Genomic DNA, 14,597 nt, shown 5'->3' on the forward strand with positions numbered 1-14,597 from the left:
ACCAAGTAGAATCGTGTGGTAGCATTAATTCCGTGCGGAAACCAATGTAGCTTGAGATACAGGCTCCTAAAGTTATTTAATCGGAGGAAATTTCGATTGGTACGGCCCTGGCTGCAGCCCTTCGTCAGCTGTTCTCGCCAAATATGCATTGATGACGTCATTGTTTAGTTAGGTAGATGTATGACAGACTCGAGTTTGTTTAATGCCCCTGCCCGCCGAAGGCGGGCTGATACATTAGAATAATGTTAGGAAGATATGTTTTAGGACAAACGATGTTTGGCGGGAACAGCTGACGGAAGGCTGAAGCCAGGGCCGTACCTACCGGAATTACCTCCGATTAAAAAAACTTGAAGAGCCTGTATCTCAGTCACATTGATTTTTAAACAAATAGTAAACAAAATTCTAGTAAATACTACTACACTACTTTACTTGGTGTGTACTACCTACCTCACTAAACTTCATGTCTCAATTACAATGTCAACTAATATAAAAAATTACCTCGACATTTTCTCTCTCACTTTTCACCATAGGATGATTGCAAAAGAAAAGGGTTAAGAAAAAACTCACATACCTATGCATTTGCGATATTTTATTAATAGAAGTGGAAGAGCAAAAAAATGATTGTGCAGTCGTGAGATAAAAAATTATCCGGAGACCACTCGGAAGTTGCGTTACTGAACTACCGTTCTACTAGAATGTTTGAAATAAAGGATTCAGTTATAATAAAATTATTGGAAATTGCGGTGNGAAAGTTTATACATTTATAAAAATAAACAAATTGTTCTTAACAATGACAACGGTCCCATCCCTGGATCTCCGCTATTTAGTTTAGTTTAATTACGTTTATGATGATGATGTTAAGGTCCATTGAACATCTACCTTGTTGGCTTCGGGTCATGTTCACTGAACCTTAACAAGTATCAGTATAAATTAGGATTAGTTCTCATTTAGGTTTAGTTTACTTCAGTCCCTAAAGAAGGTAACTTTGTTACCGAAAAGTGCTTCGGACAATTACAGTGTCGTGTTTTGGCGTTGGGGTTTTGAGCTATTCTGTTTGCTCTACCAGGAATTATTGAATTCATCACTTAGATTTTATCTGTATGACAGTGAAATTAGTCACAAAATATTGTAAAACCAAATAATAAAAGAAAAGAATTTATGACCTAAAATGTATGAAGAAATATAAGAAATGTTATAAAGCTGAATTTAACAAAGAAACAAAGAAATTTAAAATGTAATGAAAGTAATTAACAATACTAAATCTAACTAAACGGACAAGTTTTCGAATTAAAATAATTGTAAAAAATATAGATAATTATTAGCACTAAACAATGATTGTGACGAGGACTGAAAAGAAGAAAGGACACTAACGGTAAGATTGAAAAACTGGAACAAGAAAGGAACAATAGGACAGTAGAGAAAATAAGAACGAAAGGATGTAATCACCTTCAGAGCGAAGGTAGGTTGGACACTCTGCTTCCGCTTCCGCAATTACGGAAGTTCCGCATTCATTTTCACATCCGTTTCTGCATCTGGTTCCGCATTTTTATAACGGAAGCTTATCGGAATTTAACAAAATTTTATTTCTCATTTTTTTTTTTTAAATCAATATATCGGAACAATTAACAAGTCGTAAAAATTTGTTACTTTTATCTGTTGGCTGAACTTGGCTGCCTTCAAAACACAATTTAAATGGAAGAGGGTTGAAACCTGAAACCGTTAAAACGAGCCTATAATGTTCATAACCACTAAAAGTTTTCAAGGTAACAAAATCATACTAATAAGTTCATCATCCACTCTTTCCTATACTTAGCCGATCGTGGCATTTCCTTAAAACTAGAACAACCCACATCCTTAACTGTTTGCATTCTTGTTTATGAGGAAAAGTAAACACAAGAACTATATCGAAATAACAATGAATTTAGAATAGTAATCAATAAATAATACAAATTAAGACAAACAACCTATCCAAGTACAATCCTAATTACTAATTTTCATTAGGTAGGCTGTTTGTTATACTTATTAAAATTACTATTGCTGGTGTTGTCCAAAAAAAGAAAAAAAAAACGAATCCGCCGGTGCCAGAACAAATCAGGTTCCAGTGAAGTTAACAAATGTAACGGTGTGAATGCGGAAATAATTAGGATCATGGAAATAGAAGAGAATTAAAGGATTCTATAAAAATGGTTGGTGAAATTCGAATTCGAAGATCGTTTGAAGACATGCCTCTGGGTTGCATTAATATAAGTTCAGGAGCCCTTATTAGCGAAAGTCAAAATATTCATAATATTTTAAAAGACATCATTAGGTATGATAAGGACCAACATACATCAACAGATGACAGTATGATAAACAATCAACAAAAGTAATGATATTCATGAATTAAATTTCAAATTGGTGATTTTTCCATGAGCTGTGGTGCGAATAATCTTCTTTGATTACATCGTCCTAAAAAATATCAAGTCGATCTTGCTTTACTAGGTTTCATGAGCTTAGAATTTGAAAACTACATACTTTGAAAAATTACTCAAATTCAATACTCAATTGTTTTAAATAAACCAAAAACAAAAAGTCCATTCAAAAAAAGCGCTTCATACTTGTGTAGATAATAATGAGAGCTTTGACTTGAGACTTTGGCCACTCCTCTAACTTGTATACATCAAGAGTAATCCATTTAATAAGATTTAAAAAATCCTATTTGTCTAGAAACGACTGATATGGGGCCTTACGGTGATTCGGTCAGGTTGTGAATTGTAAAATCAGCAGCTAAATTCTTAAAAGAAAACCTATATGATAAAATTAGTCCTTAAATGGGGAATTAAATCCTGTTTTTGTACAAAGAAACAAACAAGAATATCATCAAAGTGTGAATTTTTGTAATAACGACTACAACGTAACGAAACATTTATCATATCATTAGTAAAACAGGATTTCAAAATAGTTGATCGAAATTGTATACATATTCTAAAGTAGTTTACAATAAATCAGACTGCCGAAGCAATTTTCGCTTCTTTCTTCAATGTCTGTTCGAAGAATTCGTCGATTAAATTTATTGCTTGCTGTTTAAGTCCATTTAAGACATCAATATAAGACACAACTTGAAGAGTGTAAATAACTATTCCCGACTGCTATTAGTCCATAATAAGGAAACGCTTCATACGTGATTCGACTTATCCGTACGGACAGACAGACAGAAAGTAAGCGATACGCGATGCATGCGCGAGTATGTCAAGTCCATAATTCATTCTTTCTGACTGCTATAAGAAGAAACGCAGCCGATGTATGACAACCGAACGTTGGCGCTGGGAACTTCCGAGGAACAAAAAGAACAATGAGTCTTGAACAATATTTATCAGTGAGGCAAGGTCGACATCGTGATATTCTATTTATAGACGCAATAGAGAGACAGATCTATGACCACATACCGAAGATCTGAAGGAACACCGTCGTGTATTTATGATACTTTATGATACTGCAGGATCTGTAATACAGTAGCTAGTACAATTAACAAATCGTATTCTTTTTATCTTTTAAAATAGTTAATCATCATCATAAGGTCGTCAGTCTTAAGACTGGTTGGACACGCACCTCCACTCTTTCCTATTATTCTGAGCTAATCTTCGTATTTCCCCAAAACTAGAACAACCCACATCCTTAACCATTTGCGAACAGTAATCTAATCTATAGGGTTGTTCGGAAAGTCATTTCGTTTTTTCCCGACAGAGGATTTAATTGTATTTTTTTGCACCCAACTTCACATTTAAGCCGTATAATTTTTATATGCTTTGAGAGCTCATATAGCAAGGCTTGTGTGTGAAAAATTCCAATTAATTCTACGCAGTAGTTTTTGGTTGGTGCCCTTTTAAATATGGAGAGCGATAAGCAGCATTTTCGACATATCTTACTGTTTTACTACAGAAAGGGTAAAAATGCTGTTCAAGCCAGAAAGAAATTGACTGATGTGTATGGAGAAGGTGTGTTGACAGTACGCCAGTGCCAGAACTGGTTCGCTAAATTTCGATCCGGCAATTTTGATGTCGAAGATGCACCACGTTCGGGAAGGCCGGTTGAAGCTGATAAAGACGCGATAAAGGCATTAGTTGATGTGAACCGGCGAATAACAACACGTGAGATCGGATTGAGGTTAAATTTATCAAATTCAACAGTTTATGACCACTTGAAAGGCCTGGGATTATCCTCGAAGCTCGATGTATGGGTTCCCCATGTTCTCACAGAGAGAAATCTGTGTCGCCGCATTGACGTCTGCGATTCGCTTCTCAGGGTCACGAAAATGATCCGTTTTTGAAGCGCATCATCACTGGGAACGAAAAATGGGTTGTATACAACAACGTCAAACGCAAGAGGTCATGGAGCAAGACAACGTAAGACCTCACACAAGTTTGGTCACTAGCCAAAAGCTTTTACAAGGTGATGCTGTCTGTTTGGTGGGATTTTAAAGGAATCGTTTTTTTTTTGAGCTTTTACCGGATAACACAACGATTAATTCGGAAGTCTACTGTCATCAGCTGGACAAACTGAATGATGCACTTCAACAGAAAAGGTCAGAACTAATCAANCCCTATAGTTTTGTGTATAGGGGAAAATCCTCAAAGTGGATGTAAAAGTGAGAAGCAGGAAGATATGTCTGAAATGATAGATATGCTAAAAAAAGACTCGATTGTGACGAAAGTGATGAAAAAGTGGTTCAACAATGGATGGATATGTATGAAGATACCGGGTACCAAATTATGCAGGATAGCGAAATTTTAGACCTTAAGACCAATAAGGCTGACGCCACCCCTAGCTCCTCATCATCTATAAGTTCAGATAATGAAGATGAAAACATAATTGGTGCTGCTGAAGCGATTACATGCTTAGATATTGCCTTGCGTTGCTTTGAAACACAAGCCGAAAGCGACCAGTATGAAATATCTGTCCTTAAAAAAGTACGTAACCTAGCCTCTAGAAGCTTACTTCTGCAGACGAAGATTGAAGATTGTTTTAAGCGTTAATTGTACCTAGTACATACATGTTTTACTACAAGATCGTCTGCACTTTTTTTTTGTTTAATTCCTGTTTGTCTTTTGTGATTTTTTTGCGAAAAAGTTCGAGTTCATGCAGATGGGCATTTCAAGAGTCCACATAACTAAAAGTACAGATATTTTGAGTAAAATCACCGAGTGGAACTTCGTACTGGTTTTGAACTTTACTCTTTACTAGTGTGGTCTCCCTCAAACCCCACCCCCTAGTACAGATCCTCTTTAATAGTTTGAAACTCTGTCTTCAACCGTAATCTCACAATGATTGAGAGGACAAGATCTTAACTAAGAATGACATCCTAGGGTATAGAAACTCGTTTTATGATTTTCAAACGTTTTTATGAGAAGTTTTGAGTTATACAAAACTGTACTACCCTTTGAAAATGGTTTAAACACCGAAACAATCGTCAGAGAAATAAATGAACATTGTGAAACTTGCCAAGTGTTTTAATTCCTTTACTTTAATTTTATAAAAATGTTTCACCAAGTGCCAAGCGAATCTACAATTTCAAATGAAATAAGTAATATGCTCAAAAAGTAAAACCGCAGCTCTCTCCCACTTCCTAAAAAATCCAAAACCTTAAAACAAGGTAATAAATCTTAAAAAAAAAAAAAACAGCAAATTGAGTGAATTTACGAAACGTTTTGAGAGAATCCCCTTTTATAAATCCAAATCAACACCAACAATTCGATTTTGTTGCTAGATCAACAGAACATCAGACTTACAAATGCAGCTGGTAGTTCAATGATCGCTTGAAAAAGTTAGAAAAATGTGGTTTATGGACAAAGGCGATCTAATCGCGTGTCCATTCCGAACAAATTGCTCGTAATGGTGAACATTAAGTTCCAATAAATCTCGACTACGAACTTTTATTATCGTTCTTTAAACGAAAAGACATTTCGACGACGTTTCTCATTATTAAGCGCGAAATTTCTTTGAGATGTCCTTTCTGGTTACACAAAAACGATCTAACGAGTCAATGTAAAGGTGCTAAAAGAAAAGCTCATGTTTACACAAAAAAAATCAGAATACTGAGCTAGAAGATAGAGAAAAATAGTACACCTACATAGAATGTATGGGGAAATAGAACACAATATATAAGACCGTCTAATTATAATTAATCTTTACGTTTAAAAATTAGGATTGCAACGGATATCCGCATCCCGCAGGAAAAACCAAATTTGGAGAAAATTATTGTGGATGAAACATATTCTAGAATATATATATATATAAAATAAAGAGAAAAAGAAAACGAGAATAAGAGTTATAAACGGACAGTAAATTTTGAAAAAAAGGAATAAAATATAAGAATGGAATAAACTTTCTAAATTCAGTAAATATGATTGATGAAATTAATTTGAAAATATCATCATCTAAGGATCGATAGTCTTAAGAGCACCTCGAATAATTTTATTCGAATAAGCTAACGTGCCTATCACGTTGAGATTGGCTACGCCGGGATTCGTTTTCAGCAAGTAGATATCCACACAAGTGGACCTTGTTGGAGCATACGTAATCCTAAAATGTAGCATCGTGCTACAGATGGCGTTTACTGCGCCATTTGTAGTATTTTCTAAAACGCACTGTTAAGACAGCAGGTAAAAGTTGGTCTGTGTTCTGTCGGAGCTGCCTGCGACGCGCTGATGAGATCCAAAAAGATCGAAATCGCGATCCGCGTCTGGCAGTTTCGACAGAATACAGACCACTTCGAATTATTTTATTCGATTAAGCTAACGTGCCTATCACGTTGAGGTTGGCTACGCCGGGATTCGTTTTCAGCAAGTAGATATCCACACAAGTGGACCTTGTTGGAGCATACGTAATCCTAAAATGTAGCATCGTGCTACAGATGGCGTTTACTGCGCAATTTATAGTATTTTCTAAAACGCACTGTTACGACAGTAGGTAAAAGTTGGTCTGTGTTCTGTCGGAGCTGTCTGTGGTGCGCTGATGAGATCCAAAAAGATCGATCCGCGTCTATCAGTTTCGACAGAATACAGACCACTTAGTGAATTATTTTAGTCCTAAGACTGTTCGGATATGCTCCTCCACTCTCTCACTTAGCTAAGCTTCGCATTACCTTAACAGTGGTATATCCTACATTCGTAACTATTTGTGAATAGTAATCTAATCTAGGTCTTACCCATGACACACAGAAATCTATTTCCTAGGAAGATCGGCTTTACCTGTAACAAAAGTAGAAATAAATTAGTTTTACAATAAACAAATCGCAACTTTTCTCAACAAGAAACAACTCTATTTATACAATAATATTCAAACATTAAAGTAAAAATAATTCGATTTCACTCACTACAAATTACGTCGAATTAATGACCAAACATTGTTACTACTGTCATACCCTCGCCGGAATTCGAACCCGGGACCTTTGGCTTTACGTTTTTTTTTTTATTTAGATTTTTCTCGATGAGGAGAAATTTTCAAAAAATACAGGTAGCGTCGGATTTTACTGACTAAAACTTCTCCTTGAGTGGGAAGATCAATCAGAAGGTTGTACATCCCCGGGTAACAGCAACAAAGACTAAATGTACTAATTAGGTCACTGCTCTGAAAAGTGGTGTGTACATATAAATAAAATTAAAGAAACGAAGCACTTTCTTGATTAAACGAACAAGTACCAGCTTAGACCAGAAATAACAAACCAAAAGTTCTTGGTCTGTGGTCAGACATGGGTCACAATTTCGACCTGTTTGGTCCTTATGAGCACGCTGTAGACAGTTTCGCCAAAATACCAACCAATTTACTTGCTGCCTTTAAACAACGTTGACTAAATTTGTTCATTAATGTGTTACAAGGTCCTTTAACGATTAAGGATAACGACTTGTAGACTAAAAATTGATTCGTTCGAAAATTGACTGTTGTATAAATTGCAAGTGTTTTGTACGTAAAATTACAAAAATAAAAATCATCGCTACGGCGTCCGAGTTGCCAAAAATATGAATATTCGTTTTTATTTTAATACCGACCTCAGTTTATTTATTTACTATGTAACAACTTTACGATAAAAAAATGCGACGATAATAAATCAAACTTATGTTTGCAGGTAGAGCATGTTAATAGTAAAGTTCCCGCGATATAATAATAGCACATCGTCATTTAATAGCGACAACGAACTTATATCAGACTTTACTAGTTCGTTTTTAATCTTTTATTTAAGGGGCTTGGATTTGTAAATATTGTTATTCTTTTCAAGTGTTGAATGTTACCTTCGAAGAGTCATCGACCCAATCTTATTCAACAATCTTCAGTGCAAATTTAGCTCAATTGTATGGTACTACAGATATACATGCGTATAATAGAATTTAAATTGAATTCAAAAGATTTTCTCGGAGAAGTATAATTTGATTTATTTATCTGATAACTTACCAAATGTGAAAAAAAATGATATGTCATTCAAGGTGGTTCTCAAGCTGGTCTTATAAGTACAATGAATTAATTGTGAGTAAAACAGTAAAAGGCTTGATTGATTGTATCTACTAGATAAAAAATAATATCTAAAAGAAGCCAAAGTTAGGACAAACAAGTAGGTTTCATTTTCACTTTTGATTTTAATGAAAATATTTAAGTCATTGTTTACAAAGACATTCATCGAACCTATTTCGCGAAATTATATAGATACCGTTTGTTTTTCTACCATTATTGTACAGGGTATCCTATTATCGGCACTTAGGCGGTGTATCTACCCATGTCCTTTAATGTACCCCTGACAATATCTGTACAAAATTAAGGTGTGAAATCGACCACCACTAAAACAAATTCTTCCTATCCCTTAGGAACAGTGTAATTTTTTTGGGTAATGGGTATCCTATGTCTTTTTCTGTATCCTTGACAATATGTGTACACAATTTCGTGATAATCGATTGAGTAGTTAAGACGTAAAAATGTAACAAACAAACTTTAGGATTAGAATATATACAAAGTCTAGTTAAGGCAGAATGTCTCCATCTCTTGATAGTTGCTACCAACTAAAGTTTTTCAAAGGTTATAGAAGGGCCTTATTAGGATATCTAGTTGTCTAAGTAAATCGTAACTGGATAGTATACGTCTGCAGGTCCACCAATCCTATAAATACAAACCTCAACTGAACGTTTTTTCACAAAAGAATGCTTTATTCATATGAATACATTCTGTATATTATGCATGATGAACATAGAATGGAATACAATGTGTAGAATTCCGGCAACGACTATTCGATTTTTGAAAGAGGAACCATTGTAGTAAGCAGTAACAATTATATACCCCCAGTTGTGTAGAAACCTTTTATGGTCAATCGGGTACAATACATTCGCTGGAACTCGCTTACAATAGGGTGCATTCAGAAAAACGTATGGATATACAAACCTTACTGCAGACTTATTTAAAATACTGTTCGAAGGACACATATAATAGAAATTCTTTCGGAATTTTAGGGATACAATTCAATACAATACCTATATTCCATTTTTTTGTAAAATAATTCATTAACAATACTGTTAGGTGTGGGGTAAGAAAATACAATAATTGCTATATTGTGTTTCACTGTTTATTTAGTTTTTTGAACGTCGACAAGCTAGTTCGTTAATAAACCAATGAGCTGGCTGTTTTTGCGATTATAGAGATATTTTATAGTAGTAGAAAGATGATTTGGCATTAAAACATTAAATATCTCTGGTTAATTTACAGCTGGATCCTATATCTAAAGCTAAAATGTGAATCAGCCGAATAAACTTCTTCAGAATAATTAGTCCTGCAAGTCCTTGAAGCATATCCCGTTACTATACGATTTAAAAGCGCTCAAAACATTTCTGAGAATTCTATACTTTCCAATGTATTATTATTATTATTAGCATTATTCAAAAATGAGGCCTGACATCAAAAGATGTACCTTACCAACAGGTGTTGAACTGAACGTTCGTCCTCAAACGTCTTTTGTATTGATTTCATGCACGAGGGATCTCAAATCAATAGCCCTTGAGGTGGCAACTATGGCAGGTAGTTTTTATATTGTGCAGTCTTGGGAGGGAAGGAGCAAGGACAAAAGAAGAAGCGCAGGTGGTTACGGTAATGATCGTATTCGGTGTTGTGCATCATCGGAGTAGAAAGAAGACCCTGAGAATGTGCAGTCATCTGTTTCGAGGAAGGTAGCAGATTTTTTTTACAATATTAACCATAAACGACACCTCTTAACAACTATACTAATGATGGTCATCACGAGCAAATTTTTTAACCGAGACGATTGAGTTTAATAGGTACATTATTATTAACAACAAATGTAGAAATTCAATAAATTAAAATACGCTTTATGCGTTCTCAAGTTATGTACTGATGTCTAATTGGCTAGACTGGGTAAGAGCCCAGGAAGGAGCCGCGATTAATGGGGACCTCCTTGTTCCTGCTAGATTACTAACCAATAACCGATAGGTTTATTCTGCAAAAACCTTTCTGATGAACAAGGAGTGTAATACTAGCCTAATAGGCTTCTTCCTTAGCACCAGGAAAACTTAAACCTTGCAAATCTTCAGGATAGGAAAGGGGGGAGGTGTGTCTCGGACCACTCTTAGGACTGACGACCTTATGATGATGACAAATCTACATAGATTTCGTCACGATCCAGTCAAACAGTTTTAACACAAGAAATTAAAAATAGTAAAGTTCATCTTCAACTATTTAGAGTTTAGACCTTCTTCTGGATCAAAAACTTGACTTCTTTGACCAATAGAAACTTGAGACTGAAAAGCTTAGTACCCACTGACTAGAACTAAAAAATAACGGTGTTTGGAAAAACTATGAAGGAGCATCTAACAGCTGATAAATGAAAGTAGGGTACCAAAAGGGTGTTAACGAGATTGAAAAATACCTGCAGTTTAGAAATATTAAGAATTTCAATTTAATCCCAAAACACCGAAAAAACCCATCGTAAAAATGTAATTAAGACGTCATGCTGTTAGTACACGAAAGATGAAATGTTACAGGGATTACAAGAAAGTATCACTTGTACTTTCCTTTATACAGCAAGACAGAACACAAATGAAATTAAACAGAGTATTTGAAGAAATGTTTACACACCCACACAGACACGGGTCGTAACACAAAAGAACTCATACATTTACACACAGGAGTATATATAAAAGATAGACACAATTACAACAATAGTAACACGATACAACAGTATATATGCAAGTATAATGTAGAAATGGAAATTTTGAGGAAATATGATTAAAATTGAATGTAGGTGACTGTTTTTTTAACAATATTTTGATTACCATTGGAGTTGAGGGAGGGGATTGTGCTTTAAAGTCGCCGGTTCATCTCGGCACTGTATTTTTCCAAAGGTAATTATAGCTTTCGAAGCTATAGATATACATATTATATATATCTAACGAAGAAACTATCTATAGAACATAACAGATTTTTTCTAATTCGAATGCGTCTACTATTTAGTTGTCCTCAAAGAGACTAACGCCTTTTTGATGTATCTAGTGGATTAACAGGACCATGGAGATGAGTGTCAAAACGACGGAGCGGCGGTGGTCTGTCGGTAAACTTATGAAGAAATTAGTCAGATGTGTAATTTATGTACATCTACTTTCACATTAGGATGTGAGCAGAGATGTGATTTATTTGAAATATTTGCATTTAAAATGTAAATACAAAATAAAAAATACCCATTTTTGGCTTGTATGTAAATACTTTTTTGGGAAAAGCATTTTGTATTTTATTCGAAATACTTTTCCAAATGTATTTTCTATTTGTAAAATGCAAAATACATTTTTGCCGTTAAAAGTTTTGCTAGTATCAACGATTGAACATGCTCACATTGGCCATTGGAGCTATTATAAGCCTAAAAAGGGAATAAGAGATATTCCATGAATGCCTTCTAATTCTTTAACTGAAGAGAGCCCAAAAATTTCTAAACTCCTTGTAAATGGATAATCTAAAATATTGGACCGATATTGTTTTCTAGGTTCAATGTCATGGTGCATGGAATTTTGAAGTTCCAAATTGATATCAGCACCTGCCAAATCACGACTTACCATACCCTCAGCAAAGAACTACGAAATTCTATGGATTACGACAAAACAGCCTGCAAAACAATATCGAATTGATATACGTCAGCTGTGTAGAACTATAAACTACAAGATATTGTAATGTGCTAATAAATCCTTATAATCCAAAACTCTTAGAAAACGATCCGAAAAACTTCTCTTATTAGATGAACCCAAAGCTAAAGAAACTACGGATTCCTTTTTTTTCTCTTATTACAATGTGTAAAAGATCTGAAACAAAATGTGGTTGTAAGTATTTTGATAGAAAACGATTGATGTTGATTTTACATCTGTTAAAGCCAGGTATAGAAACAGAAAATTAGTAAGTTAGGTTGTTTGGAATATTTAATGATTGTAGGTAGATTTTATGCTTTGGAATGTATTTGTAATTGTAATTGCTATAGGGTTGTGCTTCGAACTAACGATGGGAAAATCCAATCATTCACTTATCTAGGAAACGGTCAGAAAACGTATACGTACAGGTCCACTACCCTGGAAAGTACACGTAGTCATATTCTTAGAATAGGTGGGTTGTTCCGCCCCACGTTACATTCCAAAATTACTGAATCTTAACTTTTTGAACACGCCCATCAAGCATCAGTATTCTCTTTGACAATAAATTTAGAACAGACCTTATCAGTAACTTGAACAATACAGAACCTTTCAGTAACTTAACCAAATCAGAACAATATTTTATTCATATTCAGTAGTTTAATTTAGTATAATTTGTTTGTTATTTGTTTTCGAATTAGTTTTAAAATAAACTAAGATCAAGTGTTGGTAAAGAAGTATTTTTTCTAACCCCAGCATTAACAACATCAATAGAATTATTTGCAACCCTATTTTGACTCTGATCTTTCACGCTAAACAAACTATTTTGGCATCAATGTCTTTTTTCTAATTAAAACGGGTGACAAAGGCAAATTAGGAAGCATATAGAAGAATTATTTGTCGTTGAACTGAATAAACTATAACATAAAGATAGAAAAACTATATCTCAATTACTTCAAGTAGAAAAATATGAATCATACTCAATCTTCGCAGCTGGTGGTATAGTGCAAACACCACTATTAGTCTAGAAAAAGTCCCAATATTTAAAAAATGAAAAAGTTTTCTTCAAAAATATTTTATACTTAAGTAAATGTAGAAAATTAAATTGGTAGGTACTACAAAAAAGTATTTTGAAAAACACAAAAAATGATTTTTGGAAAAAAACAAAATTCGCGATACTTTTTGAACAGGCTTCGTATATGTACAAGAAAAAAGAGAAAAACCGGAGAAAAACTATACGTTAAAAGAAGGAAAGGAAATGCAAGTTTTAGTGACAAATTGCTGCGTCGTATGCGTTTTATTCGTTACGTGATGGTTTAACGAGTAACATCAAACTTCAAAGGAAATATTTCGGATGTTTCCTTTCGCAATACGTTCAAGCGAAACCCACACGTTTTGGTTTCATGGTCTGAAGAGATTCTGAAGAATTTTCAGAACAATTTCTCTCTAGTAGGACGCACTTAATACCGTTTCCTTGCCAAATTCATAATGAAAAACAGAAACGTGCTGGAAAACTTGTTTTTCACTTTTATCTACTGTTTATTTATATACACTCAAGTGTTCGTACAAAAGTTCTTTTATTATTTAATCTACTTCTACTTATTTAATTGGACATATGAAAAATTTGCGAAATAAATTTTCTTAAAAACAAATCGAGTTTCGACTTTGTTGATGGATAATCCTTGCCAACACAGAGAAAGTACAACTCATAAATTACGTATAAGAAATCGAAGTCTCTAGGAGCTAGCGCACTTCAAAATTTTCCAGGACAGGCCCTGGCGTATCCCTAACTATGACCCCATATGGAACATATCCATAAAATCCTGATGTATCCTTGACTACGGCCCTGTATCTAAGACATCTATAAAGAGGTAAAGTTTGTGAGTTTGTATATAATGAGCAATCTCCGAAACTATTCATCCAATCACAAAAATTCATTCATCAAGCAAAGTACAACTCAGAAATTACGTACAGACATCGAAATCCTTAGCCCAAGTTCCGAATAGTGGCTAGGACACTCAAAATTTTCAAGAGAGACTCAGCTTGTCCTGGCGTAACCCCCACTACAGCCCTGTATGGTACATATCCATAAAAACTATTGGAATCCGTCGAATGGGAGGAGCCTAAAAACATGGCGCCGATCAGGGAAAATTTATCGTAGTTCCTATAGTGTACCGTGCAATTTCCAAGTTTTGTCGGTAAACTTATGAAGAAATTAGTCAGATGTGTAATTTATGTACATCTACTTTCACATTAGGATGTGAGCAGAGATGTGATTTATTTGAAATATTTGCATTTAAAATGTAAATACAAAATAAAAAATACCCATTTTTGGCTTGTATGTAAATACTTTTTTGGGAAAAGCATTTTGTATTTTATTCGAAATACTTTTCCAAATGTATTTTCTATTTGTAAAATGCAAAATACATTTTTGCCGTTAAAAGTTTTGCTAGTATCACCGAT

At 34.4% G+C, this 14,597-nt stretch overlaps 1 protein-coding gene and 1 long non-coding RNA gene across 2 annotated transcripts in view; both read right to left on the bottom strand.

The window, feature by feature from the left end:
* The window catches only part of LOC108734624 (bone morphogenetic protein receptor type-1B), a 292,996-nt gene that overhangs the window by 129,466 nt on the left and 148,933 nt on the right, over positions 1 to 14,597 (bottom strand). The gene's annotated exons all lie outside the window — the stretch shown is intronic.
* LOC112906321 overlaps positions 7,052 to 14,597 on the bottom strand; it is a 99,265-nt gene continuing 91,719 nt past the window's right edge. Inside the window, exon 3 of the long non-coding RNA XR_003232277.1 lies at positions 7,052 to 7,226. This is a non-coding gene — a long non-coding RNA (uncharacterized LOC112906321). The remainder of the gene's footprint in view (positions 7,227 to 14,597) is intronic.

The sequence above is a fragment of the Agrilus planipennis genome, unplaced genomic scaffold (assembly GCF_000699045.2).
Source record: "Agrilus planipennis isolate EAB-ADULT unplaced genomic scaffold, Apla_2.0 scaffold79, whole genome shotgun sequence".
In the NCBI taxonomy this organism is placed as follows: domain Eukaryota; kingdom Metazoa; phylum Arthropoda; class Insecta; order Coleoptera; family Buprestidae; genus Agrilus; species Agrilus planipennis.